Source organism: Eleutherodactylus coqui, chromosome 9 (genome assembly GCF_035609145.1).
Source record: "Eleutherodactylus coqui strain aEleCoq1 chromosome 9, aEleCoq1.hap1, whole genome shotgun sequence".
In the NCBI taxonomy this organism is placed as follows: domain Eukaryota; kingdom Metazoa; phylum Chordata; class Amphibia; order Anura; family Eleutherodactylidae; genus Eleutherodactylus; species Eleutherodactylus coqui.
In genome coordinates this window covers 130,717,528-130,739,154 of record NC_089845.1, presented here as the reverse complement: position 1 = coordinate 130,739,154, position 21,627 = coordinate 130,717,528, and positions in this window count along the sequence as shown.

The window sequence follows — 21,627 nt, the reverse complement described above, 5'->3', positions numbered from 1 at the left end:
TGAACAGTGGGCGGCGGCTAATAGAATGATATTTAACAAGGAGAAATGCAAAGTCCTACTTGTGGGCAAGAAATGAAAAAAGCCCATACAGAATGGGAGGAATTGGGCTAAGCAGCAGCACATGTGAAAAAGACTTGGGTATACTAATAGATCATAGACTGAACATGAGTCAACAATGTGATGGAGCAGCAAAAAAGGCAAATAAAATTCTGGGATGTATTAAAAGAAGCACAGAGTCTAGATCACATGAGGTAATTTTCCCCTCTACTCTTCCTTAGTCAGACCTCATCCGGAATACTGTGTCCAGTTCTGGGCACCCAGATTTAAATAAGACATAGACAAACTGGAGCAAGTTCAGAGAAGAGTTACTAAGATGGTGAGCAGTCTGCAAATCATGTCCTATGAGGAACGGTTAAAGGATCTGGGAATGTTTAGCTTGCAAAAAAGAAGGCTGAGAGGAGACTTATTAACTGTCTACAAATATCTGAAGGACTGTCACAGTGCAGAGGGATCAGCCCTATTCTCATTTGTACAAGGAAAGACTAGAAGCAATGGGATGAAACTGAAAGGGAGGAGACAGATGAGATTAGAAAAAACTTTCTGATAGTCTTCAAACATAGACTGGACAGATATCTCTCTGGGATGATTTAGTGATCCTGCATTAAGCAGGGGGTTGAACTTGATGACCCTGGAGGTCCCTTCCAACTCTACCATTCTATGCCATGGAGATTATCCAATGTCATTAGAGCCAAGGGAGCCCCACTAAGTATTAACATATGTTGGTAAATACTACTTTTGATTCTTACGCAGGTGTCCAGGTTACCTTTGGTAGGATATATTTGGATAGTGCTTACAGTACCTTTATGGTTATAATCTTTTATATGTGTAAAACCAATATAACCCTGTACTCAAAGTCATAACATGGAAGTTGTCATAAGTTCTTGCAGACACATACATGGGTGCATAAATACATATAGTACATCAGTCATAGCCTGTGGCACCATAACAATAGCAGCCACAGTCAATGGCCTCATAACAGAACCCTGTAAAAACGCCAATCATAGCTAACCCAGAAAAATGCCAGCCAGAGCACCACATAGTGCTATGTCGCAGTGTCAGCCATAGCTCCCATATAATTGCATCAGCCATCACACTTCTTAACTATACCAGCAAACAAGTATGTCCACCATAAAAGTGCTGTCCAGAGTGCCATATAACGGGGGCAGGCATAGTTCCTATTACCAGGGTTAGCCACAGTGCCTACATAAGAGAACTAGTCACAATGCCCCTATAAAAGTGCAGCCCAAGTTCAACATAATAGTGTCAGCCAGAGTGGTCATTAACAGTGTCAGACACAGTAGACAAGGGGTGAAATTTACTAAGACTGGCGTTTCCGACATTTTCCACACTCCCTCCCGACGAGCGCTGCACACTTTTCACGAATGTGGCAGGATTGGTGCAGAGGGCAGAAAGGTAGCAAATTTTTTATACAAGCAGCCCTTTCACTTTTGCAACTTTTCTATGCCAGTTTTCTGGTGTAAAGACATCTTAAATTTCCCTGAAATGCCTGTTAACACTGCTAACCACAGTTCCCCATATTAATACCAATTACCGTGCCCACATAAAGGTGCGACAAACATAACTGTTGGCCAGAGTTTCTGAAAACTTTTCCAGCCACATCCACCCATAGCATGACTGGGGGTACACACTCCGCTTTCCAACCAGCTCCCTTTCTTAGCCTAAAACAAAACGACTCCACGTATCAAATGGCTATTAAAGTGGGGTAGGCCACAGCTTTATTAACTTGTTACCTTAACATTCCTTTAAAACTTTTTGAAACTTTAAACCTTTAAAACCTTTCCATGCTTCAAAAGCACTCAAATTTCCATGAGTCCAAGAGGCGTCTGAAAGCCCTTTAGATATAAAATGGGCTTGAAGAACCGCCCTTTTCCTAAGAACTGCTGGCATAGAAAGAACTTTCCGCCTACAGCTTTGACAACACGAAAATATTCCTCTTCACTCCAAACACCTGGGAGGGTGGGCGGCTGTCCTCTTCACTCTGCTCCTAGCTCCCAACTGTCCCGCTCCTCTTCTTCCTTTTTCCCCCATACACTTCTTGCCACCTCCCTTTCACTAAACTCAGATCACATCCCCTTTCCTGTCCTAACTGCGCCCCGCAGTCCATGGCAGCCTCATTATATATATTACTGCCTTACATACCTGCCACAATGTCACCATAAAAGTGCCAGCCAGTGTGCCTCATAACAGTACCAGCCACAGTAGGCCATAACATTGCAGAAGCATTGCCCTATAACATTATCAGCCATAGTGTCTCATAATAGTACTAGCCACAGTGTACTCATAAAAGTGCCAGCCAAAGTAACACACAATGGTGTCAACCACAGTGCCCCAAAACAGTGACTACCATAGTGCCCAAAAGCACTGTCTGCCATAGGCCCCCCATGAAATTGTCAGCCAGAGCACCACATAGCAGTGTCATCCACAGTGCCCAATAACAGTACCAGTTACCTTGCTTCCTTAACATTACCAGCCGCAGCGCCATTTTACACTGCCCCATACCCTATACTACAAAGTTGTAAGCGTAGTGGCCTACACGTCTCACCCAACAACCAGAACCCGACTGCGTACTGATAAAAAAAACGAAAACTCAAAAACAGCACTGCCTACAGATAGGGGCTGACTGATATCCCTAGCCATGTTTCAAGGCTCCGTAAAGGGTCAGAAACTGACTTACAGGGTCGTGAACCATAGGTAGCACCACAAAGACAGTTTTCTTCCTTCTGGAGGAGAGCTATGTTGCATAGTTCTATTCTGATTGCAAGGTGGTTATACATACAACCATATACTATACGGATTCATACATCGTATGTTTGGCGTATACATTTTCCTCATTATAGATGCGAGACTCAGACTTCCTGGACAGCCAATTAAATAGAACTAAGGATTCTTTTCACAGGCGGACAGTGAGAAATCGTGTGCAGTGATCAGTGATGGGTTCAGTAAAACTGCAGGGGAGTCCTATTACAGAGGTTAGCATTCGGCTGTACTAGGGCCATCTGCCACTGATCTTACATGACAAATCTGGATATTGTGATATAATTTGTTTCATTTAGGCCTCCTGTCCATGGGCGTTGCGGAATCCCGCTAGCGATATTCCGCCACCCGGGAGCAGTGGGGGGAACTGTCAGTTCCCCACGGTGAGCCTATCTGACAGATAGGCTCACCGAGGAGAATCACGGCACGCGGCGATTTGCCGCCCGTGAGCGGAGAATTGCTATGATTCTCCGCTCGAGGACAGGGGGCCTGCACTTTCCATAGCAACGCTATGGAAAGCGTTCACTGCATTCCCCACGGCCGGATTATCGCCGCAGTGAACACAATGCGCAACTGCCCATGGACAGGAACCTTTATTGCTGTACAATAGAAACATTCAGTATCCAACATACTGTGACAATCTGCCAAATCAGTCCGCTTACAAACCAAAATGTTATTAATGACTTCTCAGCAGGACGGACCGTTTTTGCATATACTTACATAATTTTATGAGATGCCAAATACGGATATTTGGTTACATTTATGGCAAGTAGAACCTGAAGGGCTGTTCTTTACAGCAAACATTATGAAATATCAAAGTGAGATTCATTTATAGATTCACCATTGTGATTCTGCTGCCTGCTCTCCGCTGTCCAAATGCCTGACGAAGAGCCCGAGAGGTTCGCAAGCTTGCTATTACATCATGTATTTTTGCTAGCCATTAAAAGGTATCATATCTACAAGATTACGTGGTTTCTCTTGATGGGAACAATCACATGTCCGAGGAAAACACTGCCGTTAGTCTGACACCACATCCGTGAGATCCCCTGGCATAATGGCAGTAGGTGTTCTGAGAGCAGTGAATATCTCACAAAACTTTGTAGCCCCTTAGACTAATTTCAGACAGGCGAGTGTGATATCAGAACATGAACCACAGCCCGATATCGCGCTCGCCAATATGCAAATTCACCGCGGATGCAATGCATTTTTGTATCAAAAAAAGTCTCAGATCACTCCGGGGAAGCAGCGTTCCTCTGCTGCGGCGATCGCAGAGTTTCTCCCATTGTTTTCAGTGGGGGAAACCTTGCATTGCACTGCATGCACCTATGCCGCCGCCAACCCCATTGAAATAAATGGAAGATGCGATGCGAGGGCATTCAAAAAAATGGGGCTACAGAGACCTCATATCTCCTGTATATAATTAGATATTCATAGCTGGTATAAGCTCTACATCTGCTCTATATTTTATCGCAGGATAATGCTTGGCCGCACACACAAGGGGGTCACAGGAATGTCCCCACAACATTGTCACACTTCCGTGACTGTCCGGTCGCCAGATTAATATATAGGACCATCTGTGATGCCACCTTCGACAGGCAATGATTTTGGATGATCTAGAGGCTTACTTGTGGAGTGAATATGCCGCAGGATACCAGACAGAACCTGTATACCTTCATGCCCAACTGTATCACATCTTGTATCCAAGCTAGAGGTGATACAAGTTACTAGAGCCTCCATGCCTGCCCGTGTTACATCTTGTATACAAGCTAGAGGTGGGACAACAGGGTACAAGAGCCTCTATGCCCACACTTATCACATCTTGTATCCAAGCTAGAAGTGCTACAAGGTACTGGAGCCTCCATGCCCACCCGTATAATATCTTGTATTCAAGCTAGAAGTGGTATAACAGGGTATAAGAGCCTCCATGCCCACACGTATGACATCTTGTATCCATGCTAGAGGTGATACAACAGGGTACTAGAGCCTCCATACATGCCCGTGTCACATCTTGTATACAAGCTAGATGCAGTACAACAGGGTACAAGGGCCTCCATGCCCGCACTTATCATATCTTGTATCCAAGCTAGAAGTGCTAAAACAGGGTACTAGAGCCTTCATGCCTCCCCCCAATCACATCTTGTATCCAAGCTAGAGGTGGTACCACAGATGACAGGAGCAGGAGCAGAAGAATGATAACATCATCACCGAGCTCCATACACTGCAACTGCCTCCCCTCCTCCCCCTCTCTCCTCCTCCTCCTCCACTCCTCCCCCTCCACAAATCTTTATGTTAAAGGAGTTCTCCAAGACTCAATATCAATACCACAGATCACAGCGAAACCAAACCTCAGGCAGTTAATCTCTGCCAAACCTACTAAAATACCACCTCCTCCTACTCATTCTTCCCTCTTTTTCCTCCTGCCTCTACTTCCTCTTCTCCTACTTCTTCTTTCTCCTCCCCCTACTTGTTCTTCCTTCTTCTTCCTCATCCCCCTATTTCTTCTACCCTCTTCTTCCTCCTCCCTCTACTTGTTCCCTCTTCTTCCTCCTCCCCCTACTTCTTCTACCCTCTTCCTTCTCCTCCCTCTACTTGTTCCCTCTTCTTCTTCCTTTCCCTACCTCTTTCCTCTACTTCCTCCTCCCCCTACTTGTTCCCCCTTCTTCCTCTTCAGTTTGTATCAAAATATTTAACCAAAATTCAGTGAACCATCTGAACCGAACCTTCGATAAACTGAATCATCACTAGTACCTATAATGTACAGTATCAGGGGAGTAACTAAAGGCTCAGGGGCCCTGATACAAAACGTGAGCTGGGACCCCCCCTCTATCTGTATCTGTACCCGTACCCATACCTAAACCATGCTGCACAGAGACATAACTTGAAGCTTCTGGGCCCCAATGCAAAACCTGTAACAGGGCCCCCAACTATAATGCTTTATTCATAGTACTGGGCTCCCTATATGGAGAGGAGAGGCCTTATGGGCCCCCTAAGGCTCCTGGGCCTGGGTGCAACCGCATCCCCTGCACCCTCTATAGTTATGCCCCTGATCAGGGTGCAGTCACAAGGGCGTATGCATATTTCAATCCGTGCATACACAGCGTATTCACAGGCAGGAATACGCTGTTGCTCTGCTTTTTTTCTGCAGTCTTCTCACTCGGGTAACTAATTAACTATTAATTATTTTATGTATAATAATTAGAGATGAGCGAGCGTACTCGTCCGAGCTTGATGCTCGTTCGAGTATTAGGGTGTTCGAGATGCTCGTTACTCGAGATGAGCACCACGCGGTGCTCGACTCCATTATATTTCCTTCCCTGAGAAATGTGCGCGCTTTTCTGGCCAATAGAAGCACAGGGAAGGCATTACAACTTCCTCCTGTGACATTCCAGCCCTATCCCACCCCCCTGCAGTGAGTGGCTGGGGAGATCAGATGACACCCGAGTATTTAAATCTGCCCCGCCCGCGGCTCGCAACAGATGCATGCTGACAGAGATCAGGGAAAGTGCTGTCTTGCTGTAGCTGTTATAGGGAGAGTGTTAGGTGTTATATTCGTCTTCAAGAACCCCAACGGTCCTTCTTAGGGCCACATCTGACCGTGTGCAGTACTGTTGAGGCTGCTTTTAGCAGTGTTGCACAATTTATTTTTTTTTGTATATCGGGCGAGCAGACCATAGCGTCCTCAGTCTGCAGTCGATTTACAGAGTATAGGGGCAGTACTGGTGAGGCAGGGACAGTGGTACAGGGAAAGTGGTATACTGGCTATATAGGCAGTGGGCTTTTTCAAAAAAATTGGGGAAAAATACTATATTTGGGCTGCCTGTGACCGTCTTCAGTTTACTGCGTGTCTGCTGGGGGTAGTAGTCGCTAATTAATACCCAGCTAAGCGTTACAGCAGGCTTGTGCATAATTGTTTCCTGGCTCTGCTGTGCCCGTTACATGACCGCTGTCATCCCGCCAGAGGGAAACCGTATACATAATATACGCTGCATACAGTGTCTGTCTGGTTTTTCACCTCACCATTTAAAAAAATAGAAGCAAAATACTTAAGGCCTACCACTGGCCTTTGGCCACTTGACTGGTTCTGCGCTGTGAATTCCAGTAGCTCAGTCATACGCACCTAGGTCTCACTACAGGCTTGTGCAAATTGTTTCCTGGCTCTGCTGTGCCCGTTACATGACCGCCGTCATCCCGCCAGAGGGAAACAGTATACATAATATACGCTGCATACAGTGTCTGTCTGGTTTTTCACCTCACCATTTAAAAAAATAGAAGCAAAATACTTAAGGCCTACCACTGGCCTTTGGCCACTTGACTGGTTCTGCGCTGTGAATTCCAGTAGCTCAGTCATACGCACCTAGGTCTCACTACAGGCTTGCGCATAATTCTTTCCTGGCTCTGCTGTGCGTTACGTAAGCGAAGTCAGCCTCCAACCACAGGCCAATAAGCGGCACATTTAATTACAGCGTTCTGTTTCTGCTCTACTCGTAATACACCATGCTGAGGGGTAGGGGTAGGTCTAGAGGACGTGGACGGGGGCGAGAACGCGGAAGCCCAAGTCAGGGTGTGGGCACAGGCCGAGCTCCAGGTCCAGATGTATCGCAGCCGGCTGCTGCGAGATTAGGAGAGAGGCAAGTTTCTGGGGTCCCCAGAATTATCTCACAATTAATGGGTCCACGCGGTAGACCTTTATTAGAAAATGAGCAGTGTGAGCAGGTCCTGTCGTGGATGGCAGAAAGTGCATCCAGCAATCTATCGACCACCCAGTCTTCTACGCCGTCCACAGCTGCAACTCTGAATCCTCTGGCTGCTGCTCCTCCTTCCTCCCAGCCTCCTCACTCCATGAAAATGACACATTCTGAGGAGCAGGCAGACTCCCAGGAACTGTTCTTGGGCCCCTGCCCAGATTGGGCAGCAATGGTTCCTCTCCCACCGGAGGAGTTTGTCGTGACCGATGCCCAACCTTTGGAAAGTTCCCGGGGTCCGGGGGATGAGGCTGGGGACTTACGGCAACTGTCTCAAGAGCTTTCAGTGGGTGAGGAGGATGATGACGATGAGACACAGTTGTCTATCAGTGAGGAAGTAGTAATTTCAGTAAGTCCAAGGGAGGAGCGCACAGAGGATTCGGAGGAAGAGCAGCTGGACGATGAGGTGACTGACCCCACCTGGTTTGCTAAGCCTACTGAGGACAGGTCTTCAGAGGGGGAGGCAAGTGCAGCAGCAGGGCAGGTTGGAAGAGGCAGTGCGGTTGCCAGGGGTAGAGGCAGGGCCAGACCGAATAATCCACCAACTGTTTCCCAAAGCGCCCCCTCGTGCCATGCCACCCTGCAGAGGCCGAGGTGCTCAAAGGTCTGGCAGTTTTTCACTGAGAGTGCAGACGACCGACTAACTGTGGTGTGCATGGTTTGCCGCGCAAAGATCAGCCGGGGAGCCACCACCACCAGCCTCACCACCACCAGCATGCGCAGGCATATGATGGCCAAGCACCCCACAAGGTGGGACGAAGGCCGTTCAGCGCCTCCGGTTTGCACCACTGCCTCTCCCCCTGTGCCCCAACCTGCCACTGAGATCCAACCCCCCTCTCAGGACACAGGCACGACCGTCTCCCGGCCTGTACCGACACGCTCACCTCCGCTGTCCTCGGCCCCATCCAGCAATGTCTCTCAGCGCAGCGTCCAGCCGTCGCTAGCGCAACTGTTTGAGTGCAAGCGCGAGTACGCCGCCATGAACCCACACACTCGAGCGTTAAACGTGCACATAGCCAATTGATCAGCCTGGAGATGCTGCCGTATAGGCTTGTGGAAACGGAGGCTTTCAAAAACATGATGGCGTCGGTGGCCCCGCGCTACTCGGTTCCCAGTCGCCACTACTTTTCCCGATGTGCCATCCCAGCCCTGCACGACCACGTCTCCCGCAACATTGTACGCGCCCTCACCAACGCGGTTACTGCCAAGGTCCACTTAACAATGGACACGTGGACAAGCACAGGTGGGCAGGGCCACTATATCTCCCTGACGGCACATTGGGTGAATTTAGTGGAGGCTGGGACCGAGTCAGAGCCTAGGACCGCTCACGTCCTACCCACCCCCAGAATTGCGGGCCCCAGCTCGGTGCTGGTATCTGCGGCGGTGTATGCTTCCTCCACTAAACCACCCTCCTCCTCCTCCTCCTCCGCAACCTCTGTCTCGCAATTGAGATGTGTCAGCAGTAGCACGACGCCAGTAGTCGGTGTCGCGCCGCTCGGCAGCACAGCGGTGGGCAAGCGTCAGCAGGCCGTGCTGAAACTACTCAGCTTAGGAGAGAAGAGGCACACGGCCCACGAACTGCTGCAGGGTCTGACAAAGCAGACCGACCGCTGGCTTTCGCCGCTGAGCCTCCAACCGGACATGGTCATGTGTAACAACGGCCGTAACCTGGTGGCGGCTCTGCAGCTCGGCAGCCTCACGCACGTGCCATGCCTGGCACACGTCTTTAATTTGGTGGTTCAGCGCTTTCTGAAAAGCTACCCACGCTTGTCAGACCTGCTCGGAAAGGTGCGCCGGGTCAGAGCACATTTCCGCAAGTCTAACACGAACGCTGCCACCCTGCGCACCCGGCAACATCGGTTTAATCTGCCAGTGCACAGACTGCTGTGCGACGTGCCCACACGGTGGAACTCTACGCTCCACATATTGGCCAGGCTCTTTGAGCAGCATAGAGCTATAGTGGAATACCAACTCCAACATGGGCGGCGTAGCGGGAGTCAGCCTCCTCAATTCTTTACAGAAGAGTGGGCCTGGTTGGCAGACATCTGCCAGGTCCTTTGAATCTTTGAGGAGTCTACCTAGATGGTGAGCGGCGATGCTGCAATCATTAGCGTCACCATTCCTCTGTTATGCCTCTTGAGAAGTTCCCTGCAAAGCATAATGGCAGATTCTTTGCGCTCGGAAACGGAGGCGGGGGAAGACAGTATGTCGCTGGATAGTCTGAGTACCCTCATGTCTTTATCTCAGCGCGTTGAGGAGGAGGAGGTGGGGAGGAGCATGAGGAGGAGGGGGAAGAGGCAGCTTGGCCCACTGCTGAGGGTACCCATGCTGCTTGCCTGTTATCCTTTCAGCGTCTATGGCCTGAGGAGGAGGAGGATCCTGAAAGTGATCTTCCTAGTGAGGACAGCCATGTGTTGCGTACAGGTACCCTGGCACACATGGCTGACTTCATGTTAGGATGCTTTTCTCGTGACCCTCGCTTTACACGCATTCTGGCCACTACAGATTACTGGGTGTACACACTGCTCGACCCACGGTATAAGGAGAACCTTTCCACTCTCATACCCGAAGAGGAAAGGGGTTTGAGAGTGATGCTATACCACAGGACCCTGGCGGACAAACTGATGGTAAAATTCCCATCCGACAGCGCTAGTGGCAGAAGGCGCAGTTCCGAGGGCCAGGTAGCAGGGGAGGCGCGGAGATCAGGCAGCATGTACAGCACAGGCAGGGGAACATTCTCCAAGGCCTTTGACAGCTTTATGGCTCCCCAGCAAGACTGTGTCACCGCTCCCCAGTCAAGGCTGAGTCGGCGGGAGCACTGTAAAAGTATGGTGAGGGAGTACGTAGCCGATCGCACGACCGTCCTCCGTGACGCCTCTTCTCCATACTACTACTGGGTGTCGAAGCTGGACACGTGGCCTGAACTCGCGCTGTATGCCCTGGAGGTGCTTGCTTGTCCTGCGGCTAGCGTCTTGTCAGAGAGGGTGTTTAGTGCGGCTGGGGGAATCATCACGGATAAGCGTAGCCGCCTGTCAACTGACAGTACCGACAGGCTTACACTCATAAAGATGAACAAAGCCTGGATTTCCCCAGACTTCTCTTCTCCACCAGCGGACAGCAGCGATACCTAAACAATACGTAGGCTGCACCCGCGGATGGAAGCATCGTTCTCTATCACCATAAAAAACTGGGACCTTTTAGCTTCATCAATCTGTGTTATTATATTCATCCTCCTCCTCCTGCTCCTCCTCCTGAAACCTCACGTAATCACGCCGAACGGGCAATTTTTCTTAGGCCCACAAGGCTCAGTCATATTACTTTTGTAAACAATGTTTATACGTTTCAATTCTCATTAAAGCGTTGAAACTTGCACCTGAACCAATTTTTATTTTAACTGGGCTGCCTCCAGGCCTAGTTACAAATTAAGCCACAGTAACCAAAGCGATTAATGGGTTTCACCTGCCCTCTTGGTTGGGCATGGGCAATTTTTCTGAGGTACATTAGTACTGTTGGTACACCAATTTTTTTGGGCCCTCGCCTACAGTGTAATCCTAGTAATTTTTAAGGGCTTCGCCTGCACTCATGGTACAGCAAGGTGTGTGGGGTTGACCTACACTTTTGCTACATAAATGTAACTGGGGCCTTGTCTATACTGCAACTACTGAAATGTGCAAGAGACTGTTATCTCCCTAAACTGCTGCAACGGGAATGTTACTGTGACCTGTCTTGACTGCTACTACTACTGAAATGGAACTAATACTGTGCTCCCCCTATACTGCTGCTTCGGAGTTGTTACTGGGGCCTGTCTTGAGTGCTACTACTACTGAAATGGAACTAATACTGTGCTCCCCCTATAATGCTGCTAGTGATATGTTACTGGGGCCTGTCCCTCATGCTACCGCTGAAATGTTACTAATTCTGGGCTCTGCCTATACCGCTGCTAATGATATGTCACTGGGGTGTGGAAACGGAGGCTTCCCAAAGACATGATGGCGGCAAGGCCATTTCCCACCAACGCGGTTACTATTAAGGTGCATATAACCACGGACACGTGGAGAGGACACGTAGTGCCTCAAAAACATCCCCCTCCTCCTCCAACAACGAAAACATTCTTGGCAAATACCTTTGCATCGGTCCGTCTGGTGGCAGTCCAAGAATTTCACCTTTAACGACACAACAAGAGAGCCCCCCCCCCCCCATCCCCCCGCCACGGCCCACTTAATCGTGGCCACATTCTGAAAACCAACTAAATAAAACCACTCTACTAGGTCCGCAGTCGCCACCACATTCCCACCAACGCGGTTACTGTTAAGGTACATATTACCAGTCTGACTGGGGCATGCACTGTGGGCCGAAGCCCACCTGTATTGTATCTGACGTTAGCTCTGCTGAGCAGGGCACTGCAATGGGATAAATTTATGTACCGCCGATGGGTTCCAGGGAGCCACCCATGCTGTGGGTCCACAGGGACTTCACATTACGGATTTGTACCTGCCAGTGTCTATGTATTGAAAACCCCGGTCAGACTGGGGCATGCAGTGTGGGCCGAAGCCCACCTGCATTTAATCTGACGTTACCTCAGCTGTGCTGGGCACTGCAATGCGACTTGTTTATGTACCGCCGGTGGGTTCCAGGGAGCCACTCATGCCTTGGGTCCACACGGACTTCACATTAGGGAGTTGTACCTGCCTGTGTCTATGTATTAAAAACCCCGGTCAGACTAGGGCATGCAGTGTGGGCCGAAGCCCACCTGCATTTAATCTGACGTTACCTCAGCTGTGCTGGGCAATGCAATGGGATTTATTTATGTAACGCCGGTGGCTTCCTGGGACCCACCCATGCTGTCGGTCCACACGGAGTTGTACCTGCCTGTGTCTACTTATAAAGAACCCCAGTCTGACTGGGGCATGCAGTGCGGGCCAAAGCCCACCTGTATTTAATCTGACGTTAGCTCTGCTGTCCAGGGCACTGCAATGGGATTTGTTTATGTACCGCCGGTGGGTTCCAGGGAGCCACCCATGCTTTGGGTCCGCACGGACTTCACATTAGGGATTTTTACCTGCCTGTGTCTATGTATTAAAAACCCCGGTCAGACTGGGGCATGCAGTGTGGGCCGAAGCCCACCTGCATTTAATCTGACGTTACCTCAGCTGTGCTGGGCAATGCAATGGGATTTATTTATGTAACGCCGGTGGCTTCCTGGGACCCACCCATGCTGTCGGTCCACACGGAGTTGTACCTGCCTGTATCTACTTATAAAGAACCCCAGTCTGACTGGGGCATGCAGTGTGGGCCAAAGCCCACCTGTATTTAATCTGACATTAGCTCTACTATCCGGGGCACTGCATTGGGACAAACTACAGGAGCAATACAGCGCTAATGAGACGTGCACAGCTACGCTAGCATAGGAGTCCGCTGTAGGCACGCGATTGCTGAGGGTTTGTGCAGAGGCCTATGTCCTGGGTGCAGTGAAAGTCTGCTTCCTGCCTAGGATTGCTGAAGCTGTGGGCCGAGGCCTATGTAGTCGGCGCGGTGCAAGTCTGCCATGTTTGGCCGCTCACATCAATTTTTTGTTCATGTCTTGGGCTTCCTAGGACCCACCTATGCTGTTGGTGCAAACTTAGTTCCCATCGCGGTGTTTGACCTATCTGGCACAAAGACACTGACTGACTTGGGTAGAGGGCAGAGCGCTGACGGCTTTCCCCTTGCAGTGTGGATTAAGCTATGCGACACCTTAACAGAATGAATACTGTGTGGCACATGGATTCCCCATTGCTATGCCCACGTTTGCAGCTCCTGACGGAGGTGGCACAGGATTGGAGTTCTCATTGCTTCTGTACAGCATTGTGGGCTATCGCCCCGCCCCTTTTTAAAGAGGGTCGCTGCCTGGCCCTGCCAACCCTCTGCAGTGTGTGCCTCCGGTTCCTCCTCATGGCAGACGCACTTATAAATAGACATGAGGGTGGTGTGGCTATGAGGCCAGCGTGTGGCATGAGGGCAGCTGAAGGCTGCGCAGGGACACTTTGGTGTGCGCTGTGGACACTGGGTCGTGCGGGGGGGTTGAGCAGCATGTAACCCAGGAGAAGTGGCAGCGGAGTGTCATGCAGGCAGTGATTGTGCTTTGTTGGAGGTAGTGTGGTGCTTAGCTAAGGTATGCCTTGCTAATGAGGGTTTTTCAGAAGTAAAAATTGTTGGGGGAGGGCCCACTCTTGCCGCTATTGTGGATTAATAGTGGGACCTGGGAACTTGAGATGCAGCCCAACATGTAGCCCCTCGCCTGCCCTATCCGTTTCTGTGTCGTTCCAATCACTTTCTTGAATTTCCCAGATTTTCACAAATGAAAACCTTAGCGAGCATCGGCGAAATACAAAAATGCTTGAGTCGCCCATTGACTTCACTGGGGTTCGTTACTCGAAACGAACCCTCGAGCATCGCGGAAAGTTCGACTCGAGCAACGAGCACCCGAGCATTTTGGTGCTCGCTCATCTCTAATAATAATGATTTTTTTCTAGCAAATTAGCGGGACAGTAATGGGGACGAAATGCGCCCCCAGTTATGCAAATTTATTGATGGGTATTTTTGAAAAGAATGTTTTTAGAGATAAACGCACAGTACTTTATAAACTTTTTATTGATGATATTTTATTAGTATGTATGGAGGAGTAGAGGACTTGAATTTACTTATAACTGAGATCAATCATAATGTTTTTAATCTAGAATTTATTAGTAACGTCAATGCGGTTGAAGTAGTTTTTTTGGATCTGGTAATTTCCTCCAGAGATGGGGTCATAAGCACTAAGACGCACTTTAAACAGACTGACTGTGACAGTTACCTGAACTTTGCAAGTTGCCATAAGAAGAGTTGGAAGTTAAATATCCCTTATGGACAATTTAAATGTGTTAAAAGGAACTTTTCATCCATTAAGGTTTTTGAACAGCAGGCACTGGTTTCAAAAACTCGTTTTAGAGAGAGAGGCTATCCGTTAGACCTCATTGATTCTGCATATAACAAAGTACTCTCAGAAATGGCCGCCCAAGGAAGAGATTCCACCGTAGAGGCAAAAGACAATATGAAAGATCCTAATTAGAGATGAGCGAGTATACTCGCTAAGGCACATTACTCGAGCGAGTAGTGCCTTAGCCGAGTATCTCCCCGCTCGTCTCTAAAGATTCGGGGGCCGGCTCGGGTGACAGGTGAGTTGCGGCAGGGAGCGGGGGGGAGAGAGGGAGAGAGAGATCACCCCTCCGTTCCTCCCCCGCCGCTCCCCGCTCCCCACCGGACCCCGAATCTTTAGGGACGAGCGGGGAGATACTCGGCTAAGGTACTACTCGCACTACTTAGCGAGTAAACTCGCTCATCTCTATTCCTAATAGTTTCAATAAAAAATTATTATTTATAACAAAGTATAATACACAATATAAAATTATTGAAAGTATTTTAAAGAAATATTGGGGGATATTGAAAAAGAGACCCCTTTTTATATAAGGAGATTTTAGATTGTCCAAAGATAGTTTATGGTGAGAATAGAACACTTCAGAATATAGTAGCACCTTCGAACCCAGAAAAGAAGTGTTCAGGTATCCATGAAAAAGGCCCCATAAGAGAAGCGACTGTGGGGGTATTTAACTGCAACAAAAGATGCTGTAAGTGCTGCACATCAATTATGCCAGGGAGAAAGGAGGTTTTTATAAATCGGGAACAAAAAATTATGAAAATTAATTAATTTTTAAACTGCAGCTCTGCTTTTGTTATTTACTTATGAGAATGCCCTTGCCGGCTACTGTATATTGGGCGTACAACAAATGCCCTTAGGACTCGCATAAACCAGCACCGTTTTAATATTTCTACAGGTTTTTTAAAACATAGTGTCTCTCTCTTCTTTATGGAAGAACATAATAAAGATCATACAAAAATGAGGGTGGCATCACTAGAATGCATCACCTCCAAGTCGTTTTCCCGTCTGCGAGCGAGGTAAATGTTCTGGATATTCCAGATAGACACATTGGCCCCCAAAAGTATGAATGAGACCTTAGAAAAGATATGATATTTTTTTTTAAAAAGTACTAAATTATTTTTAAAAAGGGGGAGTGGAATGTATTTTAATTGGATGATTAATTCTGTGATATATTGCATATACGTCTATCCAGGGGCGTAACTATTGTGGGTGCAGGGAATGCGGTTGCACTCTGGCCCAGGAGCTTTAGGGGGCCCATAAGGCCTCTTCTCTCCATATAGGGAGCCCAATACTGTTAATAAAACATTATAATTAGGGGCCCTGCTACACATTTTGCATTGGGGCCCAGGAGCTTTAAGTTATGCCTCTGCGTCTATTTATATATATCATTATTGCATTGTAAGACAGTTGATTTTACAGTGAAACTATGGTATATTGATTTGGGTTATATCGATTGCATATGCATACATCTATTTATATTCAATATTAGCTGGTTTTAGAACATGGTATAGTAATCTTATAAATATACCATATATACTCGAGTATAAGCCTAGTTTTTTAGCACATTTCTTATGCTGAAAAAGCCCCCCTCGGCTTATACTCGAGTGAGGTATAAAAAAAACAACAAAAAACCTGTGATACTCGGCTCCAAACTTACGTCTGTGTCCTCGTCGTAATGGTCTACCCGGCGGTGCGGCAAGCTGCTTGAGAATTCTCCCGGCTGTCATCTCCCTGCTCAGCTTTAAATTCCCCCGCCATCACTGCTGTATAGGTAAGCGCTGTGATTGGATCAATCATTCATAGCCATTCAGTGGATGACATCACTGAATGACTGTAATTGGTTTATCGAGCGCCGGCTCTGATTGGCTAGCGCTTGATCCAATCACAGCGCTCGCGGTGGGGAAATTGAAAACTGAGCCAGGGAGATGACAGTGGGGAGTATTCTCAAGCAGCTTGCCGCACCACCGGGGAGACCATCGCGCCAGGGACACAGACGCTGGCTGGGAGGTGAGTATTGCATTTCTTCTATACCTAGTATATACTCTAGTATAGCCAGGCTTATACTCGAGTCAATAAGTTTTACCATTTTTTTGTGGTAAAACTTATAGGCTCGGCTAATACTTGAGTATATACGGTAGTTTTATTTACCATGCGAGTAGAATAATGAAAGGGTATATATTAATAGCCCTCAGATCAAATAAGTCCACCTACTTTTGGTAAATGACGTGAGAAGATAAAATGAAGGACTATTGACCAGAGGGTGAAAGTATCACCTGCGGCACAATGACATGTATATTAAAATCTAGGGTTCCGTAGTTATGGAATGCATATAGCGTTCCAAATAGAAGATTCTGGAAGAAAGGCGTGCTACGTCATCACGCCGGCACGTGACACGTGCCATGATACGCAGCGTGCGTTCCATATGAGACGAATCAGAGTATAGCACATTACGTCATCGTGCCGCCGCGTGACACGAGCTATGGAACGCTACGTGCGTTCCAAATGTTCTTTGATGACGACACCAGAGGGTGTACGTCATTAACAAGCATCTTAGTTGCGCTCTACGATGGCTGGATACAGGGGACGTTCCTCCCATACACAAACATATGGTATGTGCAGATAGCTATTTAGAGGGATATTTGTGACATGATGTTATGCTTGATAAAGGCGTATGTTTACGCCGAAACGTGTCGCATGTTTTGGACACTTCTTGTTTATAAAAAAAAAGGGGCTTATTACCTCTATGGTTTTATGAAATAAACCTCTATTTGTGGATTGGGCTAGCAATTAGTCATTCCTTTGGAGAACGAGGTAACTCCACTAGAAGCGCAGGAAAAGGCATTTTTTACTCCACTTTAAAAAAGACATAGACAAACTGGAGCAGGTTGGGAGAAGAGTTTTAACAGGATGGTGAGCCGTCTGCAAACCATGTCCTATGGAGAACGGTTATAGGATCTGGGAATGTTTAGCTTGCAAAAAAGAAGGCTGAGAGGAGACTTAATAGCTGTCTACAAATATCTGAAGGACTGTCACAGTGCAGAGAGATCAGCCCTATTCTCATTTGTACAGGGAAAGGCTAGAAGCAATGGGATGAAACTGAAAGGGAGGAGATACAGATTAGATATTAGAAAAAACTTTCTGACAGTGAGGGTGATCAATGAGTGGAACAGGTTACCATGGGAGGTGGTGAGTTCTCCTTAAATGGAAGTGTTCAAACAAAGGCTAGACAAATATCTGTCTGGGATGATTTAGTGATCCTGCATTGAGCAGGGGTTGGACCCGATGACCCTGGAGGTCCCTTCCAACTCTACCATTCTATGATTTTATGATTCTATGATTAAAAAGCCATTTAAATTGAGGGGTGTTTGTCTGCTGCGCACAAATGAACATGCCCTGTGGGTGTAAAAAGTGCAATAAAGGTTATTGCAGACAAGCATTTTTGCGCTCATTTTTGCTTGTGCAATATCGCTCAGCAAGACGCAGAGAAGAGAACCCATTGATTTCAATTTTTTGCAACATGCTCTGTCACACGCAAGGCACCATAGGGGTCTGAACTGTGCGATTTTGCAGGGAAACACCGGTGACTAATTAGGCTGCACAGCCTGTTCAATCACAGCGTGGGTGTGTCCTGTGCCAATGTGAATGGGCCCGGCAGTGCTTCCCTTCACAGTGCTATTACATCATGCTACTACAAATGTATCTACGCCTATGCTCCTCTGCAGGAGCCCTAAGATACGCCAACACACGCAAACAAAAAAACTTGTTCATGGCACAAATACGTTGGACTGAGGTATGCGCAATTGCGCATGTGCCCATGTGAAAGAGACCTAATATGCAGAATATTTACATCCCTGTGAATGCACCCTCAATCTGTAAATGATCGGTTCTAAAAGTATATATAAAGTTCTAGTCCTTTCTCCATAAGATGTGCATATCAAGTAATCAGGTTGTACCATCTACACTCCCAATGGGAACAGACAGTATTATAGCACCACACCCACTGTGACGCCCAGCGTGTGGGCGCAGGCAGCGTGTTGTCACTGCTGGCAGCGTCAGGGTGTACGCCGGCTGCACTCAGCTTTTATCTTGCTACAACCAAGTTATAATGGAATTAATCAATCCCGTCTCATGGCATGTTTGGGAAACACCCGGGACGCACAAGAAGTCGCATTGTTCGAGGAAGCCGTATCTCTAGAGGGAATTTGAAATATTTCTAGTGTTTGTAATAACTGTGCCAGAAAAACCGACTGCATGGCAGTCCAGCCGCACACGGGGCCGATCCTGGTACACCGCCGGCAGGGAAGACAATTGGATCACACAGCCGGTTCCATGTAACAGTCCAGGAATAATTCTTAGGGCTGTTTTCTGTAAATATAAACACCCCTTACGCCAATTCACCATCGTGACTTCACCATACATGAACCAGACCGTATGGGAATTACGTACTCAGCAAACGCTTCCCTTCTAGGGACCTTTCACACGCAATAAAAGTATTCCGCAGGACGAATTTGTTGTGCTATGGAAAACTCATGGATAAGGGCGGCTCCACATGAGCATGTGCGCATGCCTCAGAGCAATGTATTTGCGCCGTGACGGTAGATTTGCACGCGTATCAGCGCATTGTACTGTACTTTTTGCACACGCATGGCTTGTTCACATACGCATGTGACACCCCACCCCCGTACCCTGGTGTGAAAGGCTATTTAGTCTACTGATGTTTGCTTTTTTCCACTAACCTGAATAGCGTATTGCGCATTTGTGCACATATTTGTGCACCTCCCATAGACTTCTATGTGGGCAAAGAAAGATAGGGCCAGACCTACTTTTTTGCACAAGCATGAAATCTGCGCAGAACACATTCAAGAGAACAAACCCATTGACATCAATGGATTCTGTTCTCAGCATATTTTATGCGTATATATTGTGTGCGCAAAAACATTCCTCTGAAGAACCTCTTACTTATACAATCAGTCAAAATAATTCCCTCTGTCTCTAGCTTGGATATAAGATGTGATACAGGCAGGCATGGAGGCTTTAGTACCCTGTTGTACCGCCTCTAGCTTGGATACAAGATTTGATACAAGCATAGAGGCTCTAGTACCCTGTTGTACCACCTATAGCTTGGATACAAGATGTGATATGGGCAGGCATGCAGGCTCCAGTACCCTGTTGTACCGCTTCTAGCTTTGATACAAGATGTGATACAGGCGGCCATGGAGGCTCTAGTGCCCTGTTGTACCGCGTATAGCTTGGATACAAGATGTGATATGAGGGGCATGGAGGCCCTAGTACCCTGTTGTACCGCTTCTAGCTTTGATACAAGATGTGATACAGGCGGCCATGGAGGCTCTAGTGCCCTGTTGTACCGCGTATAGCTTGGATACAAGATGTGATATGAGGGGCATGGAGGCTCTAGTACCCTGTTGTACTGCCTCTAGCTTTGATACAAGATGTGATAAGGGCGGGCATGAAGGCTCTAGTACTCTGTTGTACCATCTCTAGCTTGGATACAAGATGTGATACAAACAGGCATGGCGACTCTAGTACCCTGCTGTACCGCCTCTAGCTTGAATACAAGATGAGATACAGGCAGGCATGGAGGCTCCCTGTTGTATCGCCTCTAGCTTGGATAAAAGATGTGATACAGGTGGGCATGGACGCTCTAGTACCCAGTTGTACTGCCTCTAGTTTTGATACAAGATGTGATATGGGTGGGCATGGAGGCTCTAGCACCCTGTTGTACTGCCTCTAACTTGGATACAAGATGTGTTATGGCTTGGCATGGAGGTTTTACTACACTGTTGTACCAGCTCTAGCTTGGAAACAAGATGTGATATGGGTGGGCATGGAGACTCTAGTACTCTGTTGTACCACCTCTAGCTTGGATACAAGATGAGATACGGCTGGGCATGGAGGCTTTAATACCTTGTTGTACCACCTCTAGCTTGGATAAAATATGTGATACGGGCAGGCGTGGAGGCCCTATTACCCTGTAGTACTAGCTCTAGCTTTGATACAAGACATGATACTGGTAGGCATGGAGGCTCTAGTACCCTGTTGTACTGCCTTTAGCTTGGATACAAGATGTAATACAAGCAGACATGGAGGCTCTATTACCCTGTAGTACTGGCTCTAGCTTTGATACAAGATGTGATAAGGGCAGACATGGAGGCTCTAGTACGCTGTTGGGCCACTTCTAGGATGGATGCAAGATGTGATATAGGTGTTCATGGAGGCCCTAGTACCCTGTTGGGCCACCTCTAGGTTGCACACAAGATGTGATACAGGAGGGCATGGATGCATACAGGTTGAAGCTATTTCACGCACGATGTTGGAGCCTAAAGTGTAGCAACCGCAGGTCTGGAGAGTAGTCAGGGAAGAGCCAGGGGTTAGTAGTGAGAGGTATCGTGTAGCAATACAAATGGAGAAAGCGGGTAACATTGTCAGAAGGGAAGCAAGGGTTGTTAAAGGCAGTACAAGTAACGAGCATTGTAATTTCAATTGTCCTTCAGTTAAGCTCCTGGAAAAGATTCTGAATGACACAGGGGTGTAACGATGGTGCCACCTGTCTCTGGATGGCGGGCAATGAAACAGTTGGAGCTACTTGTGCTTATCAGACGATCCTCTCTACTGGTGGTCTGTCGAGGGCATCCTGAGCCCAATCACTTTGTGTGCCCTCACACATCCCCTGGTCCCAACACCTCCTAACAGTCTGGTCAGAACGGCCTAGCTGGTGGCAATTTGTTGATACCATCTAGCTTCTCACATCCCAATATTGCGCCCCTCTCAAAACTCTGTTAACTGGGTGAAATCTCTTCTCTGCGTCATAGAGGCGTCTAGTGGTCAACAAGCTCCACACAAGCGGAAGAACACACAAGCAGCCTCTGAGAGCTTTTTTATAGGCCAAGGATGGAACCACATTTAGAGCCTTGGATGGTAAGACCATTCATCTAATCACACCACAACTGTAACCATTTGCATATCTGACAGAGACTGCATGCCGAGTTTTCCAGCAAAACGACAACTTCTTCTAGGAGCAGGATTTTATTTTTTTTACAAAGTGTATTATACTCCAGAGCTGCACTCACTATTCTG